Source organism: Geospiza fortis, unplaced genomic scaffold, assembly GCF_000277835.1.
Source record: "Geospiza fortis unplaced genomic scaffold, GeoFor_1.0 scaffold71, whole genome shotgun sequence".
Lineage (NCBI taxonomy): Eukaryota > Metazoa > Chordata > Aves > Passeriformes > Thraupidae > Geospiza > Geospiza fortis.
Window position 1 is genome coordinate 211,289 of NW_005054681.1, and position 9,265 is coordinate 220,553.

Consider the following 9,265-nt stretch of genomic DNA (forward strand, 5'->3'; position numbering starts at 1 on the left):
CAGGAATGCACAGCACGTCAGGTGTGCGTGAAACTCCATTTCTTCTCAGCTTTTTTGGTGTTTTTTCCAGGCAAAAATCCAAATTTTGTAGGTTTGGGATGCTGCAAGAGGAGCACCGCGGCACAGAGCAATGGCTTCGGTTTGAGGCAGGCACAAAATCCCATCCCAGCCCTCCCACAGGTCCCGTTCCCTTTGTGCTTCTCCTCCCAGTGCCACTGGAAGTTCACTCTTAAAATGGGGCCAGGCTTTAATAGGGCCGTGTTTGAAAGAGGCCTCCTCGAGGGTTTGTTATCCACCCCGCCGAGCAAACAGAAAAAAAAGGGGGGAAAGGGGAAAACGCGCTGTTATCTCATTGCGGGCGGGTCTCAGGTGTGGGCTCCAGGGCTGCCTGGGGCACACAATGGGCACAGAACAATCGCCCTGGCACGGCACTGAAAGGATCGTCTTGGTTTTTAATGTTCCCCATTAAATCCAGGGTGGGGAGGAAGGGAGGGAATGGCGTTGGGATGGAAAGCGCCAGCCCGGAGGATGGAAACAGATCCCGAATCCTCATGGGATGCTTCCTTCCCTCACAGCTCTTTGGGGGCTCATCCCCCAAGCCCTGAAATTCCCATATTTCGCCTTTTCACGCAATCCCAGCCTGGCAGCTCCAGGATTTTGGGGTTGGTGACAGCTTGTGTTTCCCGGTTTGTGGCCGCGAACGGCACGTCCTGCAATTCTCCCGGTGGCCGTGCCACCCTTCCTGCCCGCCAGCCAGGCCTGATCCTATCGGCCCCAGCTGTGCGGAGCAGAACAGCTCCAGGGGCTTGGAAAAGGGGATGAGGTGCCAGAAAACCCCCACCCTGCCCAGCACCGGTTTGGGGATCCAAGAAATGCCAAAATCCCGGCAATGCAGGAGTTTGGGATCCAGGAGATGCCAAAATCGCAGCACTGCAGGAGTTTGGGATCCAGGAGATGCCAAAATCTTGGCACTGCAAGAGTTTGGGATCCAGGAGATGCCAAAATCCCGGCGCTGCAGGAGCTTGGAGATCCAAGAGATTCCAAAATCCCACAGTTCCTGGGATCTAGGATATTCCAGGAGATGTTGAGATGCCAGTACTGCAAGACCTTGGGATGCAGATCTTGAGATCCTGGCACTGCAGGAGTTTGGGGATCCAAGAGGCAATGGGATTCCAGTACAAGTGGAATTTGGGGATCCAAGAGATGCTGAGATCCCAGCACAGCGGAATTTGGGATCCAAGAGACACCAAGACCCTGGCGCTGAAGGAGTTTGGGATCCAGATGTTGAGATCCTGGCACTGCAGCAGTTTGGGAATTCAAGGGGCAGTGAGATTCCAGAACTTCAAGAGTTTGGGGATCTAAGAGATGTGGTGAGCAAGAGATGCCGAGATCACGGCACTGTAGGATCTTGGGGGTCCAAGAGCCACCAAGATCCCTCACCCCGTGTCACATCACTGCTGCCTCGGGGCTCATCCTGCCCCTCAATGTGGGGACAATCCCGCCCCAGGGACAGCAAGGAGACCCTTGTCGAGTTGGCTGGGGGAGCTGCACGCCCAGATTTTTGGGATCACCCTTCCCTCTCCTGCCCACCAGGTTCTCCCAGCTCCTGGAGTTCTTGCTCTCCTCCCTCCCAAAGCTCTCCATCCACATCTCTTCCCTTCAGAACCCCAATACAGTGCCCAATCATCCCCAAAAACACCCTTATCCCACCACTGGAACCCAGGAAATTTGGCGAAACAAGGAAAAACCTGAGGAGGAAACACCAGAGGAGCAACGCCGGCACGAGCAGCAGCCGCGACACCCCTGGGAGAGGGCAGAGGAAAAAATAAAGACACACACGGAGATTTTCCTCTTCCAGGCAGGACCTGAGGAATCCCGGCCGGCCACCGGGACAGACAATAGCCCATCTCCTGCCAGACGAGCGGGGCCGCTTTCCTGCCAGACTTGGAATGTCCTTTCGGGGCCGCTTCCAAGCGTTTCCGCCCCGGGTGTCTTCCAAGAGAAAAGAATGGATGTTTGCTCCACCATGCCCGGGCAGGGATGGCCGGGGGTGGCCCGTGGCCCTGGCTGGGGGAAGTTCATGGGGCTGCTCTCCCTTCTCTGGGGATCCAGAGCATCCTGGGATTCGGGGTCATTCCCTGGGAATGGCAGGTGGCCATGGGGCAGGTGGGATGTGCTGACCTGCATGGCGGTGGGAGAAAGGTGGGTGAGGAAATGCAAGACCCCGGCGTTTGATGGGTTTGGAAAAATTTGGTTTTAAACCCCAAAAGGCAATGGGATGAGAATTTTCAGCCCCAAAATTGTCACCACCACCATGTCAGAGCCACAAGGTTTTTGGTTCTGAAAAATCATTTCTTAGCCCCGAAAGGCAATGGGATGAGAATTTTCAGCCCCAAAAATACCACCAGCATCATGTCAGAGCCACAGGGTTTGCTGCTTATGAAAAATTGGTTTTTAACCCCAAAAGGCAACTGGATGAGGGTTTTTAGCCCCAGAAATGGCACCACAACCATGTGAGAGCCACAGATCCACGTGTCACTGCTCAGGGCCCGTGTGCCCTGTCAGGGCTGTGTTCCCAAGGTTCTGGTTCTGAAAAATCATTTTTTAGCCCCAAAAGGCAACAGAATGAGCATTTTCAGCCCCAGAAATGCTATCACCATCATGTAAGAGCCACAGGGTTTGCTGGTTCTGAAAAATTGGTTTTAAACCCCAAAAGGCAATGGAATGAGAATTTTCAGCCCCAAAATTGCCACCAGCACCATGTCAGAGCCATTGGATTTCCTGGTTCTGAAAAATCTTTTTTTTAACCCCAAAAGGCACCAGGATGAGCGTTCTCAGCCCCAGAAATGGCGCCAGCAGCACGTGAGAGCCACAGCTCCTCATGTCACTGCTCAGAGCCCGTGTCCCCTGCCTGGGCTGTGTCCCCACCCCGCTGTCTCACAAAGCAGCAGTGGAAATGCTCCAAATTTGGGCTGACACTCCATCCTCGGCTGCCTCCACGTTCTCGACACCTCAGCAGCAGCAAAGAGAGCTCAGGGCGCCGGAAAAGCTGCAAAATCCACCCTGAGATGGAAGATTTTTGGTGTCCACGGGGGATTTAGGGAGGGGGATGCTCCGAGGGGCAGCAGGAGCAGGACGGGAATTGCCTGGTTCGTCATTCCCAACCATACCCAACGGAAAATCCCCATCCCAAAGAGACCCCCCCAGACCCCAAATGCCCCTTTCCATCCCGGCACAGCCTTTGGGGTGAGCAGGAGCTGGGATTTCCCGCTGTCCACCCAAACCAGGCGGGTGTTTGTCCATCCTCCACCCACCCTCAGCTCACTGAAGGAGATTTCTCCTTCCCCGAAGGACAAACGGCCTCTGGAAACATCCGGAAAAGTCCCCACGGGGCCAGGGCACGGCGGTGACAGAAACTCCCAGCACAGGAAGGGGTCGGGGTCACCCCTCTGCTTGTGCCATCCCATCTTCCACCAGGTCCCCTCTCCATGGGCGTGGGACCCCGTCCTGGTGTCCCCATGGAGGGATGTCCCCTCCTCATGCCTGCAATTCTCAGCGCAGCCACGTTATGGGGTTTTTTTGGGGGGTGCAGCATCAATTTTCTATTTTTTTAAGATGGAAAGGAGCAATCCAGGTCTCCAGGTTGAATTCTAAAGAAAATACAACCATTTTTACCAGTTTTATCCCAAAAAACCCAGCCTGCCCCTTCCAAAGGCCTCCAGGCCATACCCAGGGTTATTAATGAGGTGCACATCGTCCTGATGAATTCCTGCAGATTTTGGGGCAAATCCAATCAATCCCACTCTCCAAAACTTGAGGAAAGAGGGAAATTAACAGGGATTCATCCCAAAATTCTCTCAGCTGCAAGGCAGGGAGGAAAAGGGAATTCCTGGGACAAGGGGAAGAGGAGGATCTGGGAGGCTCCATGGGATGCTCCATGTTCTTCATCAGGGATGTTTCCCATCCCCTATAAATCCCAGGATCCTGGTGTCCCAGGAGATGGGATGAGGACTCAACTGCAGATCAGCCTCTGCCCTCAGCGTCTCCTGCTTCTCTCATGGGATTGTCCCTCTTGGCCAAATCCAACCCATCCCCTTGGGGCTTGTCCTCCCTGTGTCCAGCAGGATCTGGGGGAACAAAGCCCCCAACAAAGCCTGAGAAGGATGAGTCAAACCCCACACATCCCCCATGGGTACAGGGATCAGAGTCTGTGCCCCACACATCCCCTGTGGGTACAGGGATCAGGATCCATGCCCTACACATCCCCTGTGGACACTGGGATTGGTTGGATCCATGCCCCACACGTCACTGGGATCAGGATCTATGCCCCACACATCACTGGGATCCATTGGATCTGTGCCCCACACATCACTGGGATCAGGATCCATGCCCCACACATCACTGGGATCCATTGGATCCGTGCCCCACACATCACTGGGATCATTGGATCGGTGCCCCACACATCACTGGGATCCATTGGATCCGTGCCCCACACATCACTGGGATCATTGGATCGGTGCCCCACACATCACTGGGATCCATTGGATCTGTGCCCCACACATCACTGGGATCAGGATCCATGCCCCACACATCACTGGGATCATTGGATCCATGCCCCACACATCCCCTGTGGGCACCAGGATCCGTTGGATCCATCCCAACCTCCGGGACCCATCCCAGTGTCCCCTTGGATGGAGAATTTCCATCTCCCTCCGCTTTCCCACTACTCCAAGGGGGTTTATCCTTTGGGATCCCAAAACCAGCTGGGACCTTCCTTCCCGACCCCAAATCCAGGGATTCTGCCTCCCACGAGCCCGTGTGACAAAACCCAGCCAGGAGGTCCATAATTACCCAAATTAAACCCCATCCCTGGAACATAATTACCCAAACAAAACCCAATCCCTGGAACATAATTGTCCAAATAAAACCCAATCCCTGGAACATAATTACCCAAATAAATCCCAATCCCTGGAAGCAGCCGGATCCTTCCCTGGCCCAGGGCCACCGCTTTCACAGCCACGACCCAAACACATTTTTCCTTTTGCTGTAGGGAGGGTTTGAAATAGGAGGGGGAAAAAAAAACCCAAAAAAAACCCGCCTGAACCTCAGGTGGAACTTCCTGGCCGCAGGATTTATGAGGCGGGAATGATCTCATCAGGGAAGCGGAGGAAACTCCGCTGGAATTATTTCCAACCCCGCTAAATCCACCCCCCCCTCCAAATCCCGGGAACAATCCCAGGACGAGCCACGTGATGATGGGACCAGCGCTGGTCATTCCCATTTCCTGGCCCTCCAGAGCAGACTTTTTGGGAGCTTTGGGTTGGTTCTGCCACTCCAGGAGATAAATCTCCAAGGAAAAGGCTCCTTGCAGCACCTCTGGCATGTCCAGGGAATTTTATGGGGTTTTAGGGGAAGGGGATGCTCAGGAGAGGGAAATCAAGGGCAGGAGAAGTCTGAGAGCACAAAGTTTCCTTCCCAGAAAATCACAGGTTTAAACCCCTAGGAAAAAGCAAAACCCTTTTTTTTAATCCCCCTTTTCCTCTGCTTTTCCCACCTCCCCTTCATTAAAACACTAAAAAAGCCCAAAATGTTCCTTCTTTAATAGAGGCAACCCTGGCGCTCTGAAAAATGGGGATTTATCCTTTTTTTCCTTTTTATTTTCCTGCATCAGAAATAAACTTTAAAAGATATTTTGGATCCAAAATAGAGGCAATCCTGGCTCTCTGAAAAATAGGGATTTACCCTTTTCCCCCTTTTATTTTCCTGCATCAGAAATAAACTTTAAAAGATGTTTTGGATCCAAACCCCCCTGGACTGCGGGTGCTGAGCCTTTATCCCAGCGGGGTTTGGGATCATCCCCATGACCCACAGACGGGCTCTGGGGGCAGCTCCACATCTTCGGGATCCAGCAGAAACCCCTGGAGCAGCTCCCAAACACCCTCCAGGCTATCCCCTCCCTCCCCAAGATGACGCGAATGAAATTCAAAAAGTGACAAAACCCAGAGAAATAAAGGAAAAAATCCAGGATGAGGATGGGGACAACTCACCCAGAGGCTGGCACGGCGAACCTGGCACAGTGAGCCTGGCACGGTGAGCCTGGCACGGTGAGCCTGGCACGGCTCCCTCTTTGCCCTGCCCTGGCCCCAGAGCAGGGGTTTATCAGGGTGGCCGATCTCTGGTGGCGTTTTTGTGTCACTTCTGTCACTCAGCGTTTCCAGGCACGGCCGGGGGGTACGGGGGCTCGGCTAAGGCGCCGAGCGCAAACAAGATTTTAATCAGGGATTTAAACCAGACTTGACTTGAGACCTGACTTTAAAGCAGAATTTAAAGCAGATTTTAAAACCCGAATTTCAAGCAGATTTTAAACCAGATTTTAAAGCAGATTTTTTCTGTCGCCTGAGGGAGGGAGGGCCAAGATTTCCAATCCTTTTCCTGGCCCTATTGGGGAAAAAAAAAATCCCAAAGTGGGGCTCATCCTCCTGCCCTGCAGCTCCCAGTGGGAGGGAAGCTCTTCCCAAACTCTTTTTCCATGGGAAACCCATGGGTGGAGTTGGGGATGTGCACAACTTGGTGCTGGGTCCATCCCAGTCCCTTGAGCTTTTATGGGATTTTAAACCTTCCAATAACTCTTTGTTTTTCCAGGTTTTTGGTGACTGGGATGAACTCCTCAATCTCCCATCCTTGAGCTTTTATGAGATTTTAAATCTTCCGATAATTCCTTCTTTTTCCAGGTTTTTTGGGGTCCACTCCGTGTCAAAACCCATATCCATAACCCCCCATCCTTGAGCTTGCATGAGATTTTCAATCTTCCAATAATTCCTTATTTTTCCAGATTTTTGGGGTGTCCCTCCCATGTCAAACCCCATATCCATAACCCCCCACTCCTGACCTTTTATGGCATTTTCCACCTTCCACCAACCCATTCTTTTTCCAGGTTTTCCCATACGTGGGCACCAATCCCACCTGGAGTCTCCCAGGATTGTTGGGCACACCCAGGAGCACCCAAGGGTGCTCAGAGCCAGCTCTGGGGTCTGTCACTCACTGCCCCAATCGCACCCCAAAATCTTATGGGGCCGCGTTTCCGCCCCGCAGCCGCAGCCGGCAGAGCCCCGGAAACCTTTGGGGTCCCTGTGCTCGGCATCCTGAGCTGCAGCAAACACATCCTCACCTCCAGATTGTCCCCAAAAGGGGACATGGAGAGACAAAAGGGGGGGACACAAAGACACTTCCTAAATTTGGGGCGCGGGGAGCTCAAGGTGTTGGGGTTGCTTCATGTTCCAGCAATGGGATTTTTTCCTGGTGATTTGGGAGCTGCCCCAGGAGCCATCAGGGCCTTCATGAACCTCACTCTGAGCGAAAAGGTGCCACTGGCTGCTCCTCACCTGGCCCAAAATCATCTCCTGCCCCAAAATCATCTGTCCCCAAAATCATCTGTCCCCAAAATCATCTCCTGCCCCCAAATAATTTTATGTCCCCAAATCATCTCCTGCCCCAAAATCATCTGCCCCAAAATCATCCCCTGCCCCCAAATCATCTACCCCAAAATTATCTCCTGCCCCAAAATCATCTGTCCCCAAACCATCTCCTGCCCCAAAATCATTTTCTGTCCCCAAATCATCCCCTGTCCCAATACCATCTCCTGTCCCCAAAATAATCCGCCCCAAAATAATCTCCCACTCCAAAATCATCTCCTGCCCCAAATCCATTCCCTTCCCCAAAATCATCCCCTGCCCCCAAAATCACCCCCTGCCCTAAATCCCTCCCCAAATTCAGCCCTGACTCTGTTCCCACTGGGCTCACAGGGATCAGGCATGGATGGGGTTGGATGAAACCCCCTGAGCAGAACATTTTTGGCCCCATTTCCCCGCCCAGCCAGGGCTGTTTGGGTGCTGTTTGCCTGGTTTGGGGTGCGGGTTTGGGTTCCTGAGCTCATCCCCCACCTTGGGTGACGCCGAGCATCCGGCGGCGCTTCCGCGGCCTCACGTGTACCAGGAGCTGCAGGAGGGCCTGGCAGACATTGCTGTCACTATTTTGTCATTTTTTGGGGCATTATTTCAGCTCACAGAGACACCCCCTGGTTCTGGGGTTCGGCATTTGGGGTTTGGGACACTCCACTTCGCATCCCGTGGCGGGATCCAAAGGGATTTGGGAGCAGCGACATCAGATTCCCAAAGGGACGGGTTTGGGGGTTGAGCCTCACCCCTCCTCTCCTTGCTGGGTTTGGGGGAATTAAAAACCAGCAAATTCAGCTCTGGGATGGGCTCCTCACCTCGGCGGGAGCAGAGGGATGTGGGAATGAGGGATTTGGGAACGAGGGTTTTGGGGTTGTTTTCACCGCACAACAAAATCCCAGCACAGACCTGAAGTTTTGAGAATGAGGGATTTTGGAACGAGGGATTTGGGAATGAGGTTTTTGGGAATGAGGGTTCTGGGAATGAGGGATTTTGGGGTTGTTTTCACCGCACAACAAAATCCCAGCACAGACCTGAAGTTTTGAGAATGAGGGATTTTGGAACGAGGGATTTGGGAATGAGGTTTTTGGGAATGAGGGATTTGGGAATGAGGGATTTGGGGTGGTTTTCACCACACAACAAAATCCCAGCACAGACCAGAAGCCGCCAGCCCTCCCCATTTGAGACGGGGTGTCAAACTGGGGCTCCCCATGTCCTGCAGCACACGAGGGCCTCATGGTGTTGGTGGCACCTGTGTCACCCCCTGTCCTATTCCGGTGTCCCCTGGGCTTCCTGAGCAGTGGGAATTTGGCAGCTCCGGCCTCCAGGTGCCCATCCCAGAAAAACAAACGGATTTGGGGGGGAATTTTGGGGCTGTGCTTGCAGCCTAAGGAGTTCCAGGCTCCTGTGCCTGTTCCCTGGGCTGCGCCAGCTCTGCCCAGCCTCCAGGATGAGCTTTTTTTTGGGAAAACACACAAATCCCACATCCAAAAATGTGTTTCCCCCAGCCAGATTCCCAGCACGGACCCACAAACCAGAGGAAACGCAGGGGGAAGGAGCCAGAATGGGATCCCAGAGAACCCAGATCCTTCAAACAGCCCCAAAAAGCAGCAAATTCTGCTCTGCCCTGCCCAGCCTGCAGCTGGGCTCTCCAGGGGACCTCCCTGCTCCTAAAATCCACATGGAAAACCAGCGGGAAAGGGCTGCCTGCGGGAACTCGCTGGAGCAGCCACGAGGGGTCCGTGCCACCCGTGCCACCCCCGCCCGCCCCTGCCGCGGAGCCGGGCACGCTCCCGAGCCAGCCCCGGCCCCGG